This window comes from Pongo abelii, chromosome 1, assembly GCF_028885655.2.
Source record: "Pongo abelii isolate AG06213 chromosome 1, NHGRI_mPonAbe1-v2.0_pri, whole genome shotgun sequence".
Classification (NCBI taxonomy): Eukaryota; Metazoa; Chordata; class Mammalia; order Primates; family Hominidae; genus Pongo; species Pongo abelii.
The window spans coordinates 142127530-142150000 of NC_071985.2; the positions used below are offsets into that span (position 1 = coordinate 142127530).

Here is a 22471-nt window from a genome sequence, read left to right on the forward strand (position 1 = left end):
AAGAGAATTCCAAAACATATAAGACCTCACCCCTTACCTTTGACGTGTTGATGCCTTGGCTGGGCCATAAGACACATCACACAGCATCAGGCAAATTTTGTGTTCTCTGCATCAAGCCTTTTTTATTTATTAAAGTCCAAATACCAATTTTTTTTGCCTAGCCTAATTTTCTTTCAGGTCTCAACCTCAACCTTGTGTGTCTTTACTAATAGGTAGCCAGCCAAACAATTGGCAAGGTTGATTTTGATAGTGCTAGAAAACCAGAGGTGTAGTGTTGTAAGGGGCAATGCTAATCAAAGGCCAGAGAAGGACCATGACAGGAGAGTGTGAAGATGGCAGCATCCTGTGAACAGGAGTCCAGCCACACATAGATTCATCTCCTCTGGGGCCTGTTCTTTCTGGACCCTTACTGGGACTTCTAGCCCTCTTTGAGCAAATAAAATGGATGGGGAAGCACCTCTGTTATTTCTATGTTCTCTGATTTGTCTAGCCTTCAGAACTGTGTTCTAAGAATGTCTGAATTTGATCAGGACCATAAGATGATTATGTTCTCACTACAAGTGGATTGTGAACTAAATGTATCAGTTTGGCAGCCAAGATCAATAGCCTTGCCTTTTTTTTTTTTTTTAAACCAAGTTCCCTTTGGCAGAGGCCATTAAGGGAAATCCTATCTATCAGAATTCAGCATAGAGTACAGAATTTTCTAGACCTGTCCACTGGGCAAAATTAGCTCCAACCCATTGCTAATTTGGCTCAAGAAAAAAATGCTCTTGTTTCTAAAAAACACACTAAGCAACGTTTGGGGATTTTTAAATGATCAAGTAAGGAGAAAATTGTTTAAAAAACAAAACTAAATAGTGATTTCCTGCAACACATGTTTAAGGCATCTCTACATTATTTTCAAGCCTTTCTTTCTACTACAAATAAATCAACACAGGCAAGCCAAAGCAGCCTCATAGTTCTATCACAATTTCACACATCAAGGCTCTTGGAGAGCTTATATATTTTGGTTTCCTCCCAGCTTTTTTTTTTTTCCTGTGAGCTTGTTTTATAATAAACATTGTAAACATTTTCCTCTCAAAGTGCTTCTCCACAAATATCTTTCCTAAATTGTACGTTATGTCTCAGTTCTGCTAATTGATAATCCTAATTTCCACTTCATTTAACATGCAAGCCTCGGTGTTGAAACCCTGATGGACTAATCGGGGTCATTTAAAGCCCATCTAAGAAATGGGCTTCTTCTTACATATACTCAGTGAGATTTTGGAACACTATTGTCAGGAAATACAAGCAATCCCTGAAACTTTTTCCCCCTGGGTTATCAGAGTCCGAGACAATTGATGACATTACATCGGTCGTTCATTTTAGATTCGTGGAGCCCACAAAAATCAATAGTTTTCCATTATCAGGTCCAGCTGGGTCACTAGTCTGTCAATGAGCTGTTACAATTGCTGTACAGGGGTGAGCCTGACCAGTCAATTGCTGCTGACAAGAGGAAAACATGCTGACAGCCACGGGAACAAGTCAGAACACAGATTTGCACTTCAGTTTGCCATCCAAAGAGGCTCAGAGCAAGGCCATTTTCAAGACACAGGGCATACTCCCTGGGAGGTGGGGGTGGGGGGTAGCGGCGGGTGTGGAGGGAGGACTACCACCCCCGGGTTTTGTAGCACAAGTGCCTAAGGGCCTGTCCTGGCTCCAGCCAACCATCTCTTATAGAGATAGCTGTAGTCACTGCCTTTGTTCGTAAGAGGGCGTGTACCAGCCAGAATTGTCCCTAAACACACCACATTGTACCACAGCAAGATTAGGAGGAAGGAACCCAAATTTTACTATCACTGGCCCAGATGAAACTATATAAAACTTGAGAAATATAAAAGCTTAAAGAGGAAGAAAATGGGCCAGAGGCATCAAATCTAAACAAATATGGCTAAATATGTTGCAAGTAAGTATTGACTGAGGACAAGAGGTCCTCTGGTGTTGGTACATAGGCTGTCCCCTTGTTGTCTCATTGTTTATAACATTATCTATACTTCGATCTCAACATGACATATTTAACCAAAGTAAGCATCCCTGATTGGTGACTGATCCATAGCTAACTGTCTGATTCAGTGGGCAGCAAGGGGAACGGAGTCTAGTCTTACCCTGCCTACAACCAAGAAGTAAGAGTATGGAGTGGTGAGCTTCGGCAAGTATATTAACTGCCCCATATTAACATGGAGACATGCTTGCCTTACGTGTGTTACAAGGTGATCACGAGATTCAAAATGAGATCAATTGGCAGGGCATGGTGGCTCACACCTGTAATCCCAGCACTTTGTGGGGCCCAGGCAGGCAGATCACCTGAGGTCAGGAGGTTGAGACCAGCTTGGCCAACATGGTGAAACCCGGTCTCTACAAAAAATATAAAAAATTAGCTGGGTGTGGTGGTGGACACCTGTAATCCCAGCTACTCGGGAGGCTGAGGCAGGAGAATCACTTGAACCCAGGAGGTGGAGGTTGCAGTGAGCCGAGATCACACCACTGCACTCCAGCCTGGGCCACAAGAACAAAACTCCATCTAAAAAAAAAAAAAGAAAAAGAGATCAATTGAGATGAGAGTAATCTCTGTCCAAGTAAGGGACTGTGCGAGTGTGCATGAGTGTGTATTTGTGTGTCTCTTACTCCGTGGAAGCTATCCATACAGCAAGAAGTTGGGAAGCAATTGAAAGAAGTTCTGCTCCAGAATAATTCATTTTTGGTCTAGACTAAATGTTGTCCTTCATTAGTTGAATACATGAATAATCTCTAAAGACCATCATGAGTGAAAGCCAGAACTTAGAGGACAGCTCAGGAGTCTTAATGGGTTTTGTGGCTCTCCTTACTCCATAGAGAAGGTGGTTTAGATGCTAGCAAGGTGGACACACACTGTCTGGAGCTTGCAAAGCATCATGAATTTGTGCAATGCTCTGGTCTTCTCACCCTGGTTCAATTTCAGACATCAAACTTAAGAGCTCAAAAGATAAATATTTTGAATTTATTTCAATATTATGATTTGTAATGTTCCACTTTTATTAACATCTTTCAAGTATTAAATTGTAGTATTTTCCCCCCTCAATGCCTCCAGTCTTGGGTTTGAATCTTTTGGAAGTCAACGTTCACTTGTGTTCCATCATCAAAGCTGGTAATCAACTGTATTACTGGAAGCTAACTAGGACTTTTGTTTTTTTAATGCTACCCCAAAAAATTATTTTCTTTAAATGGGTAAAAAAAGTAGTTGTAACAGGAACAAATTTGCTAGTAATTAGATGAACCAGTCTTATGTCTTCCAGCACTTGGAAACGTGAAATTCACCAGAACTCTCACAGCATTAATTAAAATGAATTTATGTTTTTTTAATAAAATGCTTCATGTTTTAGCTCCTTTATTCTTCCACCAAATGTGATTATGTGGGGGCTGAAGGGAATTCAGGTTAATATGTTGACACACTTAACAATGCAGGGTCATGTTGCACAATACGCTTCACTGGTTTGGTTCAGTATACCCCCTGACAGGGCCTAATCATCCCCTGCCCTAAAGGCAGAGGGAAAGAGAGGATTTTAATTACTGCTCTGTATGCAAGTTTGCCAGCATTAAATTGAGACATAATTAGGCCTCTGAATTTTAATAATTGTCCTAGCTAATTGGGCAGACAAGTACTTTATACAGCATGCCATGATTAGATAATTAGTATTTCCAAATGACAAAATTGGGCTCTTGATTACAAATTCTACATGAAGGAGGAGAAAGGTAGCAAGCAAATCTTTACAAGTCTATTAAGGGAGAGTTTAGTGATGTTGGTAATTTAAAGTTCATTAGGAAGCAACATTTCACTCTCAGAGGTGGATGTCTGAGACAAGGGCCTCTGGCCTCCTCCGGCTCCTCCTCAGGGTGCTCTGTTTTCTCTGGGGTCTGCTGCATCCACCTTCCCCCATCAACCCCAAGCTTAGCAGCCATCATTGACCTTGAGTGAGGTCTGTTTCGCTAGATGGCAGGTGGTAACTCTGAAAAAGAAATCACGAAGTGTAGGAAGGATAGAACAGAGAAGAGGTAATCTACCAAGGTGGGGAGGGGTTGTGTAAGTACCCAGTGTGGCTTTCTATTGCAAACAGCTGTTCTTTCAATCGTCTCCCAGAATTTACCACTCTCATTGTATCATCAGCTCCACTAAAATCTTTTTGGTGGAAAAAAAATCTTAAATCAAAATCTTAAATTTCTGAAGTATTATATTATTGGGGTGAAGAGTGTGGGCATGACTGACTTGGATTTGAAGTCATCACTTACTAGGAGGGTGGTCTTGCATAAATTACTTAATCTTTCCAGGTCTCAGTTTTCCCTTTGGCAAAATAAAGAACCTTCTCCAATAAGATTGTTGAAATAATTAAATAAGATAATACACATACAGATGGTCCCCAACTTAGAATGGTTTGACTTAGCATTTCTCTACTTTACAACTTTACAATGGTACAAAAGTTCCTTGATTTATGATGGGGTTATGTTCAAATAAACCCATCATAAATGGAAAATATTGTAAGTCAAAAATGTACTTTCAATCTAAGATATTTTTAATCTACAATAGGTTTATCAGGACAATCCCATCATAAATTGAGGTGCACCTGTAGTTTAAAGCTCAGTGCCTGGCATGGAGTAAATGTTCAATAAATATTAGCTGTTAAATGCAAATTAAATCAATAATATTGGAAGGCACAAGGTGAAGGTGCTGGGTCTGGCTCTTTGCTGTGCCAGTCCTTAGATGAAGCAAGGTTCCCTATCCCCATTGCTTTCTGACAGAGGAATGTGGTACTTCATTTATGCTGGCAGGGTGGGGGTGAAAGCCCAATGGCAACAGCTGCCTCCACAGCTCAAATGCCCAACCAGATTTCCTTTCTCCCCATTCTTCAAGGGTTGGCATTGCAGATAAGCCCTCCCATGCAAAAGTCATGGGGGCACTTAACCTAAGAAAAATGTGGTATAAATTCTGCATCTTACCTTCACACCTTGTGATTCACTCTGCATGAATGTCACTTTATTACTACAAAGGCATAATTCTAGCTGCTAAATTTTTTTCACAATCAATAACCAGTAGTCTAGGCACTAAAGCTATGTTTTTCAGGCAAAAGGAATACCACTTGGATGCAAACTAGAACTCTTCTAAAAAATGATTGATAGGTGGTTCATGGATGACTATCTGATGAAAGTTTGTAAGGGGAAAAACTCAGAAGTTCCAGATGTATATTCCTGACCACTGAGAAGGAAAATAACAGTGTCTCCGTGGCCTGGTCCAGTCAAAATAGCTACCAGGCTGAATCAGTATTTTTTTTTTTTTTTTTTGAGACAGAGTCTCACTCTGTCGCCCAGGCTGGAGTGCAGTGCAGTGGCATGATCTCGGCTCACTGCAACCTCCACCTCCCTGGCTCAAGAGATTCTCCTGCCCCAGCCTCCCAAATATCTGGGATCACAGGCACGCACCACCATGCCTGGCTAATCTTTTATATTTTTAGTAGAGACGGGGTTTCACCATGTTGACCAGGCTGGTCTTGAACTCCTGACCTCAAGTGATCCGCCCGCCTTGGCCTCCCAAAGTGCTGGGATTACAGGTGTGAGCCACAGGGCCTGGCCTAAATCGCCCTTTCTTATTACTTACTTAGAACTTTGGGCTATCTCTTTTATGAATGATGGAAGAGTTCTGCTGAGGATTTCAATTCAGAAAGCAGGGTTCTCTCTGTGGGTAAACTTCATATCACCCAGACATAATTTCTACCAGACATCATCAATTAAATATCGAGAGAGGAGGTCAACACCTTGAGACCTGAGGAAGAAGAAAAAATACTTATGATTAAGTGTAGGATGCAAACATTCTATTAGAAGCTTAGAAGCAAAGAGTAAGATATTATTTTCGTGGACACGAGAGAAGACAGAGAAAGACAGAGGGAGCGGCCCTTACAACTGATTTGTGTTTACACAATAAGGAAATCTCTCCTCTGGGGTCTCTCCGTAGTTCACAGGGACCCTGCTTCCAGGCGCACGCGTGGCGAAGAGAGTCCGTCCAGAGCTCCGGCCCTCACTGCACTTCCCAGGTGACAAGACAAAACATCACTGGGTGGGGAGAGAACTGTCATGAGGATTATTCCCCCGCCACACAATGCTGAGCTTCTCTCCCTCTCTTTTTGAAGAAGTGCGTGTATGACTGATCGCTCAACACCTTGTTGGTTCTGATTGCAGAAAACACACCTTATAAATATATGATAACCATCCTGTAATAGAGAGTGTGACAATTTACTTCACAGTGCGTTTCGGGCTGCTAATTGATCGTTTCAGTCCAGGGACGATTTGGAATAAATTATAGCCATCAAAAGGATATCACAGCTCATTTTGGTGGAAGGGTTTCCACGTCGCTTCGCGTTCGTCTCCCGGAGAGAGCAGATTGCACCCGGCGGGCGTTGAGGAGCGGAGGGAGGGGGCAGGGGAAAAGGAGGCCAGCGGGGCGGGGAGGGGCCGAGGGGCGGGACAGGGGGCGGGGCCTGGGGGCGGGGCAGCGTCTCCCGCGGCGGCTGCAGGTCCGCTGCCGGACGGTAGAGGCCTCCCTTCCGAGGAGGCGGGGCTGGGGCGGGCGCAGGACTGCAGGCTGGGGCTCCGCCACCCGGCGCGAGCCCGCGCGTGGTTCCCAGCGAAGTCACCGGGCGGCTGGGCCCATCGTGAGTATTCTCCGCCCGCTGTCCTCCCCCTGCAGGCGGCAGCGCCCGTTTATTTGAGGTGAGAGTCTCCCTCGGGCAGAGGGCCCTGCTTGGGGCGGGGGTGCTTGCGTGCGCGGGGTCGCACCTCCTGCCCGAGGCTTCCCCTCAGCGGGGCTGCTCCGCAGGGCAGACGCGGTGACCCAGGGCGCTGCATTCTGCGCTCCTGGAGCTGGGGGTAGCGAGGCGTGGAGGCGCCGTGGCCCCGTTGGGGGCTTTGTGTGCACTTGGGGCTCGTGACTCGGATAGCTCTGGTTCCCACGCTGCAGTCGGGGAGGAGGCTAGTGAAGAGACCCAGTCTGGAGGGAGCTGTGCCCGCCGCAAATCCCAGGAGAGGGCGTGGAGAGGGCCGGCCCGCCAGGACGGCGCAGCCAGGCGATGCCGGGGTCGCCCGGGGGTCGCGAGGGCAGCGGGTGACGCGCTGTGGAGCGCGGCGAGAACGACGGCCCCTGACCCTGGAGCGCTCGCCAAGGCCACGCCGAAGTGGCTGGACCCTGCTCCTCCCCGCTGCCGGCCTGGCCCCCAGCCTGCCTCAGAGACTTCGATTTCAGTTTCCAGCAAAAGTGTGTGCCTTGTGTGGTGGTCGTGGAGGAGGGAGACCCAGGCGCCTGTCTATCGCTGGATGGGATTGGAATTTGAAGAAAAAATGTCCCTACTCCTGTTGCGGGTTCTTGCCTATCTGGCCGCCTCCAGTCCCGCCCACGAGACCTCCAGCTTTTATTCTCTTCCTAAATTAAAGCCCGAGGACTGAGGCCCTTCACGCGTAGCGTAGCCCCCATCCCTGGTGCGCAAAGCCGGCCATCGCACGGCGGTTCTTAGCTTTTTAGTCTCTGTCACGCTAATATATGATGTCAGTCCAGGTCAGGGATGGTTCCATGCAGGCGATTTTGACAGCAGTCATCATACCAAGCTATTAGGAAGTGTGATGTCAGTGCGTTCTGGAAGGACAGATAATATATAAACCAGTTCTTGACACGGTATCTTACAAGGAAACATCTGAGGCCATCAGTAAAAGAGGCATTTTAATTCACACACTAAAAATATTTTGTGTTTAGTTAACATCGTGCAAATGTTGAAAGAGGTAGTAGCATTTATCATTTTGTAGGTATTTATCAAGGTACTCAAAAAAGTCCCTATAGGAAGGAGGAGGTTTTTGTCTTATTTCCATTCTGTCATAAACTGAGGAACAGAGATGTTATGTAACCAAATAGTCCAAGTAAGTTAGTGAGAGAGCTCTATTTATGTGACCAAACATTTTCTAAAACTGGAATAATTGGAAAAATCAAGTCCAAATTTAAGCAGATGCTTTAGGCTTAATATTATATGATAGCCAGAAGTTGTATTTACATGGACCAAATACGTTGGGAGGCTAATCTGTGGGAATTAATTTTATAGTGAACTCTATATGGGGCCCAAGATACAGTTTTCTTTTCCTCCATCCATCCATTCAATAAGTATTTATTCATTATCTATTATAGGTCCTCCACTTCACTTTGCCATTGAACATGATCCCTATGGACATTTAATAAGTAATTGTTGAAATGTAACTAAAATATGTATATTTTCTCCTTGCTCCAAGAAACTCAAGGAACATTATTATGAAAGAGTTAAAAACTGTGGCCTTTCTTTGATACAAATGGAAAATTGTGTTGATTACTTTAAGTAGAAAGTCAAGGGAAAAAAATAAGTTAGGAATCAGAAAGTTTTCTCCAGATTGTGCCGTATTCACAGTACCACACAGTACCATGTTTTTTTTTTTTCTCCTTTAAAACTTATTAAGCAAAGTTTAAAGGACATACATGATTGAACGGGATATTCTTTTAATTACTTTAGAATGCAAAATAATCCTTAAAAGGTCTTGCTCCTTATTTGGTATACTGGACGGGCTGGTTTCATTTGAGTTAAAAGCACTATATTTCTAGTTAAAATCAAGACCACATACAGTACCTTTTTTCCTCCCAATCTTAAGTCAGAATTGTCTACAATTAAGTAAACAAAATGCATCCCAAGTAGTCATACATACACCTGGTTAAAATTAATTGGTTTAATAAAAATATAAAAACATACTCAATATGTTTTCTCAGTTATAGTTTTCATCTTTCTTGGATAATGCTTGAAATCATTCAAAACAATATCTAGATCCTAAATATTAAAACATTTTGTGTGAAATCTGCAAGATGCACCTAAAGGATGTACCATTTTTTGAAGTACAATATGTTAGGAATAATTTTGTCCCTAACTCTCAGCTGGAGGGCTGAAACTGTATAACCAAGATCTAACTAATGTCTGCGTGTTAACAACTACACCAGAACTTACACAAACATTTTCGTGTGTTCTCATCTATCAAGTCATCTTGGAAGGCTGTCACTTACTGTGTAGGTGCTTCCATTGCTGCCATTGCTCAAAACACTTCTGGAGCTCTTTGTTGGGCACTGCTTTCAGAACCCACAGCACATCTGGGTTAAGAGCCTTGGAGGTGGCAAGCCATCTTCCTTTAGCATCCTTCAGTGCCCTGAAGAATAAGGTGGGTGGTCAAGTCAGGATAATATAATTTGGGGTCAAAACAAGCTGAAAGAAAATTAGATGGCTTCCCTCAATGACTTTTCAACTAGTTATAAAGTCGTCATACTAACATATGGCAGCACCACTGGAATAAGAGTAGCTGCTGAAGGACAGCCTTAAGGAAAGTGCTACGCATTCTCTTTGATTGTCAATGAATTACTAACTTAACAGTCAGATACATGTATAGTGCATTGGTATGTATGATAAAGACATATTACTTCAAAAAGTTATATTGTCAAGAGTTTAGTTGGTTGATTCTAAATTTTTTGAGTGCATAATTTTGGTATGATTTAAAAAGCTAAGTTCTAGAATATGGAATTGGGTGGGAAACATTCAAGATGTCATGGCTAAAATTAGGGTTGCCCTATATAATTCCACAGGATTGGCATTCCACATTCCTTGAAATATTAAAGAATCATACTCATTTAAGAAATCAAATGTAACTTGTATTCTATTTGGTGAGCAAGGCTTTGACTATTACAAAAAACTTCGCCTTCTCTTAGCCTATGGGTGAGGCCTAACCTGTGAGGTAAAACACTTGTCATTTTTAGTAGTTGATTATAAATACAGACTGAAAAGTATATATGTAGTGGAACCACCATATTGTTTTAAGTTAATAATATTCAACCTGCTTTACAAAATACAGAATCATGAAACTCCTAGCCCAGTGAATTAAGCTCTTATTATAATATTCAAGGCCAGAATATGGGAGATGGTATGGAAAGTCATCCAAGGAAAAGAGCAGGATGGGGGAGAAAGAGGTTAGTCATGGGGCTTTTTAATTATAATTAGTTGTATTCATCTGAGGGAACAACTTACCATTGCTTTCCAAAAACCAGCAAACAATTTAAAATTTGAGGAAATAATTCAAATTCAACTCCAGCTGAGACTATACAGAAAACGAAGAAAAGCAGAAAGAATGTAATTAGCTGAGTAGGAATACAGTTCAAGTCTAATACCTTTAGTATTATATAGAGGGCCAGGGGATCATTAGTGATTAGCAAGAATCCAGACCGTACTGATCAGGAGAGATCAAGGCCAATGGACAAAGATGAAAGAGCTTTCCTGCTTAAACCCAATGTTGCAAATGCTGATGCTCTTACATAGGGAAGGTCAGCCAGCAGACAAAGAAATAGGGCAGTAGTCCCAATGCAACAAGTAGAGTCATTCCTCTCTTTCACTCCAGAGTTAGATTGCGTATGGAGATTAACCAAGATTGAGCTGAGACAAAAAGAATATCATTCTTTCAGCCAGGTATAAGGTCTGGAACCGAGTCCTGTTTCTACTTTGATGAACTTGGGTATTGTCCAGACGTTGGGGAAGGGAAAACCTGCTGGGCCCTGGATACCAGGATTATACACCTAATTAAAAAGGTCAGTGAACAAGGTGGACAGACCCAATTCTAGATCTTTTCTGGGGAAAGACACTGGACTGCTTGTCCATTAGGTAGACAGAATGACTCTTAAAATGTATGTTAGGTGCCAGGAGCAGTGGCTCATGCCTGTGGGAGGCACTCTGGGAGGCCGAGGCAGGTGGATCACCTAAAGTCGGGAGTTTGAGACCAGCCTGGCCAACATGGTAAAACCCTGTCTCTACTAAAAATACAGAAATTAGCTGGGCATGGTGACACACATCTGTGATCCCAGCTACTCGGGAGGCTGAGGCAGGAGAATCACTTGCACCCGGGATGTGGAGGTTGCAGTGAGCCCAGATCGTCCCACTGTACTTCACCCTGGGCGATAGAGTGAGACTCCATCTAAAAAAAAAGAAAAAAATAAAGTTAGGGGTACAAGGGAGTAACAGTTATCTGGCAAACTATCCATAAATAGTAATTGTGGAAAAACAAGTAACAGTGATTTTAGCCTTCCTTTTTAAATGGGGAGCCTAACCATCATGACTACCCATCCTCTTTTTTGGAGATAGGGTCTCACTCTGTCACTCAGGCTGGAAATGCTGCAGTGGCATGATCTCAGCTCACTGCAACCTCCGCCTCCCAGACTCAAGTCATCCTCCTACCTTGGCCCCCCAGGTAGCTGGGACCTCAGCTGTGTGCCACCACGCCTGACTAATTTTTTGTATTTTTGGTAGAGACAGGGTTTTGCCATGTTGCCCAGGCTGATCTTGAACTCCTGAGCTCAAGCGATACTCCCGTCTCAGCCTCCCAGAGTGCTGGGATCACAGGTATGAACCACCGCACCCAGCCATGACTTCTCAGCTTCTATAGATTTAAGAGTTCATGCAAATATTTTAAAATTTGAGTCTAAATATTAAATTTTGTGTATAGTGTTTATAGCTTCAGGAGTGGGGAGAGGGTAGTTGTAGTAGAAGCCTGGTGAGTATAATTTGAAGTCCATCTCTTTTAAAGAGAGAGGTTCCTGTCTTTTGATTCCAAAATTCACATGTGGATCCAGAGTACAGAAAAGGTAGAGAACTGCCATGAGAATTGAGAAGTGGTAGAAAGAGTCCTGGACCGGGAGTGGGAACTAGGTTTATCATGTCCCAATTAGGTTTCTCGAGGCAAATTTTAGTTTTCCTCATAGGCAAAATGTATATAATAGTAATATCTACTAGTCTACTTTGCAGGGTAGTTTGTGCCTTACCTGAGATGAAGTAAATGAAACACTTGCTGTGCATGTGCAGGATTTTGTGTGCTACAATGCAGGTTTTATAGGTGAAGGTAATGCTTATAGCCCTGGAGTTGTCCAAATATATGAACCGAAATATAAAGAAAGCTAGAAACCCACCTGTGGGAACTTGGGAGAATAGAATAGTTTTAGCGTGGATACTAGAGACAAATGGATAATATAGTCATTACTCCTTTTTCAGATTCATAGGAAGTACCCTGTTGCCATTGCAAGAGATTTTGTTTTTACACTTCCTGAAGACCTGTTATGTATAAAGTAACCTTAAGATAGCCCCCTTTATACTATCAAGCTCAATTCTGCAGCAGTGGCACTGAAAGGACAATCTTTCTTTGTGGAGAAAATTGACCAGACTCCTAGGCCTTGATTATTGTACTCCCAATGGTCCTTCTTTTCTTAGAGATTTCATTAATCCCCATTGCCATGTTCATGCCTTAAAGGAGAAGAAGAAGCTGACTTGAGTTCTACAGATTGGCTTAATCGGTCAGCTATGAACATTTTCTAAAAACAGTTGTTATTCTTCCCACAGCAGCAATTCATTTCTTTTGCAGACACAGCAGGACCCCACCTCTCTGGACCCTGCAGACCATTAAAAGAAATTAACAGTTTAATTTTCTCCTTCTTTCCTCTGTGTATTTAAAAGGTACAGAGGATTAAGGGGGAAGGTCAGTTTGCCTCTCTACCTCACAGAAACCCCTGTACAGATATAGACAGCATCATTGGCTCCCACCAACATGAGGCATGGCTACTAGAGAGGAGGGGGAAGTGGATGTGGGTGTCCTCAGGTGGGTATATACTCATCCTTTCTTCTGTTGAGTTGCCGGATTTCACCTCATGAAGAGTAAAAACAATGCCCTTCTCTGAAGTCATGTTAGAGGGATGTTTTCTGGAGGCTTGCTGAGTATCCCCCATACAGGAATGCTTCAGAAGTTCACATTGTGTGAGGCACCATATATGTGAGCCAGGACAATACAGTCACAAAGGAAAAGGGACATTTGATTCAGGCAGTATGTGTTTGAATATCAGATCTGCTTACCGGCTTAGTGGCTTGGGCAAATTTCTTCATCTCTCTGAGTCTCAGTTTCTTTATCTGCGAAATGGCAGTAATAACAGTGCTCACTTCTAAGGATTAGTGTGCATGAGGTGAGTGTATGACAAACAGGAGTTGTAATATTAGGCTCTGGGGAGTCAGGGAGGAGTGTAAATAAATATAAGGCAAATTCCCATCTTCAAGGAGCTTTCAGTTTGGTTGGAAGGGACTGAATAAAAATAAAACTGACAATACAAGGCAGAAAATGGGAGCACCAAGTGAGTGCTGCAGATGATAAATTAAGCAATCTGCCAAGGACTAGGATGATGGTTGAAAGGTTTCAAGACAGAGGTGGAAGTTTCTTTCCGGATTTACAGACTGGACAGGAGTCAGATATATGGCGTGAAATTGAGAAATCATCCCAGATGGCAAGGGGAAGGAGGGATGAGAACACACAGCACATACACAGCAGGGGTGAGAGTATGCTGGAGTGGAAAGTATACCAGCTTTTGAGCCAGATGTAAGTATCCTAGCGCTGCTGTGAGACCTTAGTTGGACAAGTACCTTAACTTCTTTAGCCTTCTACAGCCTTAAAATGGGTATAATTATACCCATCTCTTAAATGGAAGGGATTAAATAAGATAATATTTGTAATGCCTAACATGGTGCCTGGCATCTTCAGTAAAATAAAGACAATTCACGTGCTGTTTTCAGGGAACAAAGAGAGAGCTGTCTGCCTGAAGAGCTGTCTGGCCTTGTGTAGGCTAGTAGTGGAAAACAAACCAGGAACAGCTAATTAATGCCTATGGGGAGGGTAGGAAGGAGGCTTGAAAGCCAATTTAAGAAGCTGGGGCTGGCCGGGAGCAGTGGCTCACGCCTGTCATCCTAGCACTTTGGGAGGCTGAGGTGGGCGGATCACCTGAGGTCAGGAGTTCAAGACCAGCCTCAACATGGAGAAACCTCAACATGGAGAAAATACAAAATTAACCGGGTGTGGTGGTGCATGCCTGTAATCCCAGCTACTCGGGAGGCTGAGGCAGGAGAATTGCTTGAACCTGGGAGGCGGAGGTTGTGGTGAGCCGAGATTGTGCCATTGCACTCCAGTCTGGGCAACAAGAGGGAAACTCCATCTCAAAAAAAAAAAAAAAAAAAAAAAAAAAGCTGGGGGCTGGGGCTGTTATAGGCAATCAGAACTACCAAGGCAAAGTAGGGGTTTAGGATAGTTAATCTTAAGGCACTCTGAAAGCTGTATTGGAGGAAGGAAGAAACTCACTCCTTTATGTGTAAAATAATCAGGGTCTAGATGAGGATAGTGGAAGGGTTAGTAGACCTGGCCAATGTCTTTTTAAAGTTATTTTCATAAAAGCAATTTAGGGCTCAGCAGTGTGGAGTAGGGGGGAGCTTTTTTGTTTGTTTTGTTTGTAGACTCCTAATATTTAGTATTAATTGTCTACAATAAAACTAGGATAGACCCACAACTTTGGAAAAGAGAGATCACTCAGCATCCAGGGACAGTAAAAGGTGAGAAGTAACTCTGATGCTAAATAAGCCCTATAATTTGCTTCAACTTATAAAATAGCCCCTTTTAAAAACCCCTTCCCCCTTCCTATTATTAATACAGATCGAGTGTGTTCCAACCACTGGTTTTCAGGAAGACATAAGTACAGATCATTTATCGCTGTATGGAGTTTGCAGTTAGGATTGTAACACCAAGAGGGGTTGGGGCAAAGGGCGAGGATGCTGCCAGCAAAATAGTAATGTTGACGATTTTATTTATTTGATAATAGTGAAATTCTGTTCTCTCCTGGGGTTTAGAAGTGATTTAATTAAAAAACAAACCTAGGAAATAGTTTTGGATACTAGGAATTAATTTATAATGTCTCACATTTTCTACCTTTCTCTTTTTTTCTGTCTTTAGTAGTTTTGTAATGGGAGAATACATGGTAGATAATTCTAAGGAAAATCACACTGATTATGTATATGAACACTGGTTTTCAAAATGTTAGGAAATCCTAACTGTGGTAAGCCTTAAACATATTAAATAGGAAAGGATAACCGACCTACCTCTGATTTCCTGAACTTCGCTGTTCTCTTATTTGGCTGCAAGGGCAACATCGTGCCAATAGCTCTGGGGTGCCTGAATAGTACGTTGCTTCCCTTGGAAAAAAGATGTACATGAAAGAAGATTGTGTGCAGTGGTTGACGAACACAGAAAGAAGATAAGTGGCTAAGAAAAAGGTAGGCCCTGCAAGGTTAAAGGCAAAGCCAGCTGGCTTAGTCCTAGTGCTTTGAGCAGGAGGAGCAAGGAGTGTTCATTTCATTTCTCGTCTCCTGGGTTTATTTAAATCATCTGCTGGGGTGGGGGAAGGAAAGAAAGCATGATGTTATAAGGCTGATTAAGATGCAAACATGAAGATTATATCAAGCTACTGGCAGTCCTTTTCACTCCAGCCTAGAAAGAGAAGACTGTATAAGAAACCTGATCGAAGGGAGAGGAGAAAGCAAAAGATATCTCTTAACTTTTTAATGAAAGAGTTTATGAATATCTATTGCTTTTGGATTTCTGGTATCCATGCCACCCTAACAGATCATCCAAACTAGCCCCTGGCTGAAAGCCTGGCCAGGGGATTTGGACCAGCGGCAGATGCCATTGGGAAGAGGGTCTTCAGGGGCTGCTGGCATTAATTTTGCTAAAGAGACCTCATCAGAGACCAAGCCTCCTCCTGCCTACAGGTGGTGGGCCTTGGAGAGGGCCTCCATGGAGATTTCAGCCTTGCCCCCTCCTCCAACCTCTCTGCCTTCTGCTTTTGCATTGGGACTTCTCTTTCTCTCTTCCCCCTTTTTTCAATTAAATGAATTAATTACCAGGCGTTTAACTTTTTGCCAGGCTCTTTTATTATGCCCAGAGTTGTTGCTGAGTGGCAAAAGGAAGTAATAACATTCACAGTGAGGGGCAAATCCTGTTAATGAACAAATTAAAGTTCAAACAGTGATTCAAGTTCACAACCTCTCTGTGGCTCTTCTCTTTAATAAGAGTTATACATGTTACTTTCCTCGCTCTTTTCTCCCTTTTATTACTTTTTAAGCTTTTCATCAACACTGCCGGGGCATATTTGAGGCTCCCAACCTTTCAGCCCTGACGAGGACTCGAGCAGTTATAATCCCGTCTTAATTTGGCAACTTTTGTAAAACACATAAAGGGCCCAGGGTCACCTTTGGTCGCCAAGGCCCTGGGTGACCCTATAGCTTCCACCTCCTGCCAGGGCTGCGTGGGCCACTCTTCTCGGTATTCATGCCCCTCTGGCAGTCAGGATCAGAAGATTCACCTTCCCGCGCCCGACACAGCCAGGCATAACCTGTCCAAAAGTTAAGTGTTCGAGCCCTTTCTTCTCTCGGTCCCCTCTCCAACAGTCCTTTCTATCCAGCAGCGCTGTGGGGTGAAGGGGACGCCATGGGGAGGGAGGAGCCTACGGACTAAAAGCTGGAAACCTTTATAGGGAAATGGATTTGAGGTGAGACGGATGCCCGACCCCCTCTCCACTACCGCTACCGAATGCTGCTCGCCTCGCTGAGGTCGCCTCACCACGCGGTTCCAAGTGCAGGAGGCCCAATCCTCCTTAGGACTCTGACGTGAGCGGAGCCTGGGCCTGGCGGGAAGAGCTGAGGAGGGGTCCGGTCCCCGCCCACTCCTCTCCCCTTTCTGTTTCTCTCTCTCCTTTTTTTTTTTTTGTACTGTGGATTGCGTGGGGGTCTTTTCCACCTCCGCGCCGGCTTCTCACCACCGTCCCCCGAGCATGGCTAGATATCATCACCATGACAACTGCAATCTATGAGCATACACATAATAGAGATGAAATAGACAAAAGATTAGCATGCCATGAAAAGTACAATAAGTTTCTTATTTAGCATTTAGATAACTGTCTTTCCTTCGGAGCAAGCTTCAAAGTTGAAGCCAGTTTAGACCAAGAGGATTAATTCTTTCTCCCGCATGCTTCATTGAATCTCTCATTACCAAACTTTGTCTGTATTGATGTAAGATTTGATTGAAGATTAGAGCATTTAGCAAATCTTGCTTTTCTGCATGTATCAGGTCCTTTCAAGCACGGATCTCGGTGCCCAGTGGTCAATACCCTTACTTTTATCCAGTGTCTGCTTCATTTAAACTTAATCAACTCCATCAATGAACTGGAACAGGGAAACGTCCCTGCGGTAAGAATGTTGTGCTTTTGTGGGATAATTCTTTGCGCTTTCCCGATCTGTTGGCGTTAAACCTAAAATTGCACTATGATGAACTTTTTTTTAATCAATATGATAATGACAATTGGGTCTGAAAGCTCTGGTAGGACTTGGAGTAGAGCGGGATCTGTCCCCCATTACCAAAATAACTTCTCGTTCTGCGATAGTCGAACTCCTTTAATACCTTTTCTTCCCTGACATTGAATATTGCTCAAGCTGGAAAATGATGCATCTTTGTAGGGAAGGCTCGTATGTCACGGCCAGAAAGTGAAGCAGACCGATTGGTTGTGTGAATTATCTGACTTGCTGCAGTGAATTATTTGCACTGTTTCCCTACCTAGTCAACAAGTTCCTGAGGTATAGTAGAGATCAATCAAAACTGACAGCCCGCGTGTGAAGGCTTTACTGTGTAAATCTGGCGCACTCATCCTGGCCATACCGGCCCTGGCATCTGTATATCATTTTTATACTGCTACCAGTAGAGCAATTTGAAAAGTATTTGCAAGGAAAATGCGTGTCCCCATCTGTTCCTGGAAGCATAAATGTGCCATCTTCAGAGGGTTTTCACTGGTAATCATATCTTTAATGATCAACAGACTAGTGATATATACCTTTCCATAAAATGGGGTTTTCTTCACTTTATTGTGATTGGCTAGAATAAATAGGTTTTCCATATGTTAGGGAGATAGAATACAAGATTAGCAGAGGTCATTTGTTGGATAGTAAACAAAAGAAACAATTCATTCCAAATAATCTTGAAAAGAAGCAACGACAAAATTAAGTTGCAATCACAGAGTATCTGAGGCCCCAACATCAGAAAACAGACCTCGTTCCTCCTTGGAAAAGGAGCCGTTTAAGAGCAGAAACTCAAGAATCTTCTAGGGCACTCTGGTGACTTATTCTTGGAGTCAGAGGGAGAGGCGCAGGATAGGGAAGGAGAGAGAGGCTGGAATAATACTTGTTTGTTCAACTTTGTAGGAGTGTATTTCCTTTCTCTTATCTCAGGTGCTATTTGGCCGCCTCCACTGCAGCACCCTAGGTAAATTGGTAGGTGATGTGTTCAGAAAGCAGGAAAATGCCACTCTGCTGAATTTCTCTTCAAGACTTTCAAGGAGATGGGGATTGTTCACATACTTTAAAATAAAGGTTAACTTCCCCTAGCCAGAGATTTCTTTTCCCATAGAAAAAGATGTCGGAGGGTGGGGCAAAGTTCCCAGCTTTACGTGAAATTCCAAAATCTAGGGAAAGGGGCCTCAAGAGATAGCCAAAACTCACTGGAGAAACCCTAGGAAACGTTCTTAGTCATTGAATCCCACCTGTATAGGTAGCAGTCTGCAGATACAATCAGGCCCTGACCACTATCCCTCCTCCTCCCATACACCCACGCTCAGCGCCAAGATTCCTTTTTCTCAGATGCAGCCACTTTCAGTTTGCTGAGCCATCTGTTTTTTTTTTTTTTTTTTTTTTTTGACAGGGTTTCGCCCTCTCACCCAGGCTGGAGTGCAGTGGTGTGATCTCGGCTCACTGCAACCTCCACCTCCCGGGTTCAAGTGATTCTCATGCTTCAGCCTCCCGAGCAGCTGGGATTACAGGTGCCTGCCACAACACTGGGCTAATTTTGTATTTTTAATAGAGACCGGGTTTCACCATGTTGGTCAGGCTGGTCTCAAACTCCTGACCTCAAGTGATCTGCCCACCTCAGCCTCCCAAAGTGCTGGGATTACGGGCGTGCTGAGCCATCTTGGCGAAATTTGGAAGCTTCTCCTTCAAGATTCTGGGCCCAGAGGTTTGGAGGCAGTGACTGCCTGCTTAGGAGACTACAATTCTATTTTGTTTCCAGGGTTAGGACAGAACTTCCCATTCCACAAATATTGTATTAGTTGCAGGTCACCAGAATCTGAATGATGCCCTCAGCCTTTGTGCTCTCCAGAAAATAGGTGTGAGCTATGAGGACCTGCTCCCTATGGTCAGGACTTGAGAAGGAGTTGGGGGAGGTTCTCTTTAAACATTGGGAACAGACTCTGGTTCTGCATTCTTTCCTGTTGTCTCTTGTTATGTATATGTTATGTATTGATGATCTCGCCACCCCCTCATCCCCACTGCTCCCACCCTTATTCCACAGAATTCTTTGCTCTACCCAAATGCCTACTGCTCTTACTATAGCAGGAATGTGTAGCAGAAGTGTGTTAGTTTCAATGTGGGAAAAGTGGTCTGTAGGCAGGTCCCAAGCAGAAAGTTTCCATTAGCATCTCAGATCAAATTTGTGTTAATTTCCTGGCCCTAGAGAGACTTGGGAAAAACTTTTAGGACAGTAGAAAAACAGCTCACCCAAAGCCCATGGTGAGAAAAAAAAATGCATAACTAAGGAAATACTTTTTTTCTTAATTTTAGAAACAGAATATATATATATATATATATATATATATATATATATATATATTTTTTTTTTTTTTTTTTTTTTTTTTTGAGACGGAGTTTCACTCTTGTTGCCCAGGCTGGAGTGCAATGGCATGATCTCAGCTCACTGAAACCTCCGCCTCTCGGGTTCAAGCGATTCTCCTGCCTTAGCCTCCCGAGTAGCTGGGGTTACAGGCATGCACCACCACACTTGGCTAATTTTGTATTTTTAGCAGAGACGGGGTTTCACCATGTTGACCAGGCTGGTCTCGAACTCCTAACCTCAGGTAATCCACCTGCTTCGGCCTCCCAAAGTGCTGGGATTACAGGCATGAGCCACCACACCCAGCCTAGAAACAGAATCTTATAGGCTGGGTTGCACATAGGCAGGTATGGACATAGAAGTCTAGATTTACAAGTAGATCACACTGACCTGAAACCACATTTCCTGTAGTATGCAGTTAGACTGAAAGAAAGTCACATTTGTGTTTTCCACATTGTGATGTGATGCACTGCAGGTCTTCAGTGAATTCGCTTGCCACGAGGAAATTCTGGCATGTGTTGTATGTGAAATGTGATGTGTACTCAATTTAAAAAATTGAGTTTCGTGATTTCTTTGTCTTTAAATTTGATACACGTTTTGTATTGAATTTCTGTGTTAGTTGTTTTCATAAAGTGAAAAGAAGTAAAAACCTCACCAACTGGTTTTATGTAGAAGAGGTAAATCTGTGACGTTTGCTCCTTCCCTTGTCCAGGAGGATGAGGCTCTCACTACTACAGTTGGGACTGTTTCATACTCCGTGCTCTTGTGCTTATGCCAGGGGGTACTGTCTAACCCACAAGTCTCTGCCAGGAATGTTGCTGTCCACACTGGAGTGTAAGACACCTGCGGAGCTCGTCTATGGGGCTCATGTTGGCTGAGGCTCTGAACTACAGAATTGCAAACATCCAAGGGAGCGCCCCAGGCCCCCAGGTATTCCTAAACCTTAGATCAGAGCCATTTGCAGCATAGAGTTGTGTGCTGTTTCAAAACCACAAACCCTGTATATATGTCCCTCCATTGCAGAGGTGGACATCTTGGCAAATGTAGGACGAGGATTGAAAATTAAAAAACAAACACACCGTGTTCAGGGTGAAAATTACATACATTGACAATACTGTCTCTTTTCCTCCACAATCTTACTGCCACCAAGCAGCCTCAGTCAGTCTGTGCTTATTTCACTGAAAATGTACTTAATCTCAGAAAAGCTATCTATATGTAAGAACATATTTTGTTAATCAATTTTATGAAAACAAAACCCCTCTCACCTTAGTTGAATAAAGTGCTAATTTGAAATACTGCCTCATGATTGTAATATGCATACATATGTAATAGTATTTGTTTTTTAGGTGTCCCTTAACAAGACAGGGATGAGCAAACTATATGGTTGTGTGCTGGAAAGAAATTCAGTTTTAAATGACCTTAAGGAAATGGCTTGTTTGGTTAAGGAAAATAAACTCAGTTGACAGTTAAGGTGAAATGAACTTGTAAAATTTGGTATCAGTTACTACTCTTATCGATAAAATGCCACCTGGATCTTTAAAATGCCAAGGTGTTCAAAGTTATCAGAAAATTTAAAATTGGGGAGGTTGAAGTATTTTTGTTGTTGTTATTGTTCTCCCTCGCACTAAACAGCATAGAAGTAATAGTTTCCGTCACTTCAGGCTTCTATTGGGGGATTTTCATCTTGTTCCAGAAGGAAGTAGCAGGAAAGCAACTTGTATAGTTAACAGCCTCAGGCAGAATTATTTCCAGGCAGAATTTCTATAGTTACCCTTGTCTAGGAACACTGTTAAGGGATATATTTTAATTTTAGGTCAGAACAACTGGGTTAAGCATTATGTAAGATCTGGAGAAAACACTGATGAGGGAAGGTGAAGGAGAAAGGAAGCAACATTAGTTTACTGCGCGGCCAAAGGACTACTCCAGGCACCAGTGAGGAAGGGTAATTTAGATTTCTAGTGGGCACCCTGCCGGCCCATTTCATAACAATCAGGGGGCCTGGAGTGTTGGGGCTTGCGGGTAGTTGATATCAAATCCCGGTCTCTCTCACTTCCGCTCAATCGGCTTTTGGCCAAAGACGAGTATCTTCTTCCTGGACTGCCTTCTCTCACCCCAACCCAGGCACCAAGGGGACGCGACAGCGGTTTTGGGACGCTGGCTGATCATCTGAGAGGAGGCGATCCCGGCCCCGCTGGGCGTTCAGGATCCCGATCTGGGCGCCGTCCACCCCGCCCCGCCGGGGGCTGGGGCGAGAGCGGAACAAGTCGGCGGGGCTGGCTGGGCCGCGACCTCCGGGGCACGTGGCCGCAGACAGTACCCGTGCCGGGGCGGGGAGGCGAGTTCTCCCTGCGGCCGCGGACCCTGGATGGTGGCGTTGCCCGAAGACGCGCCCTGACCGGCCTGGGTGGGGTTGCCTTTTGCCCTCGAGGCTGGCCTGAGCGCTGGAGGGCCGCTGGCTAACCCTGAGGTAGATACTAGAGAAATGGGTGGAATAGGGATAGGGACTCAGCCCTTCCGCTCTTTTCCCCAGTCGAGGCCCGCGTCACTGCCCTGTGGGTGCAGACGCCTCCAGTGTCACTCCCCTGGGTCTCGCTTGGGCAGAAGAAGAGATTGTAGGCCGGACCCCAACGCCGAAGCCCAGAAGTGGGAGGGAACGGGGAGTCTCCGCTGCGACTGGCGGCCCCTCCCTCAGGCACCTTCTCCTAACATTTCTGACTAAACGCCCCCAGGGGCGAAAACCGCTCCCCCTCCCCGGTTCCTGCGCTCGGTGGCCTGGGGCTCGGGGTTTGGGGGTTGCTCCTCGCCTGCCTCG

The 22471-nt window shown here is 43.9% G+C and overlaps 3 long non-coding RNA genes across 8 annotated transcripts in view; 2 read left to right on the forward strand and 1 right to left on the reverse strand.

Moving 5' to 3' along the window:
- Window positions 1-3003: 3003 nt before the first annotated feature.
- Window positions 3004-10224, reverse strand: LOC112129722 (uncharacterized). 6 transcript variants are annotated; one of them, XR_008513545.1, is made up of 4 exons: window positions 10131-10224; window positions 9122-9261; window positions 5663-5827; window positions 3004-4022 (listed from the first exon to the last, which is right to left on the reverse strand). It is a non-coding gene; the product is annotated as an uncharacterized LOC112129722 (long non-coding RNA). The 6 variants fall into 6 exon arrangements; XR_008513546.1 differs by lacking the exons at window positions 9122-9261; window positions 10131-10224 and adding exons at window positions 5963-6114; window positions 6250-6500; XR_008513540.1 differs by lacking the exons at window positions 9122-9261; window positions 10131-10224 and adding exons at window positions 5980-6114; window positions 6250-6494.
- Window positions 6616-22471, forward strand: part of LOC100936397 (uncharacterized) — a 68270-nt gene continuing 52414 nt past the window's right edge. Inside the window, exon 1 of the long non-coding RNA XR_008513549.1 lies at window positions 6616-6771. This is a non-coding gene — a long non-coding RNA (uncharacterized LOC100936397). The remainder of the gene's footprint in view (window positions 6772-22471) is intronic.
- The window catches only part of LOC129047418 (uncharacterized), a 6302-nt gene continuing 5237 nt past the window's right edge, over window positions 21407-22471 (forward strand). Inside the window, exon 1 of the long non-coding RNA XR_008513548.1 lies at window positions 21407-22126. This is a non-coding gene — a long non-coding RNA (uncharacterized LOC129047418). The remainder of the gene's footprint in view (window positions 22127-22471) is intronic.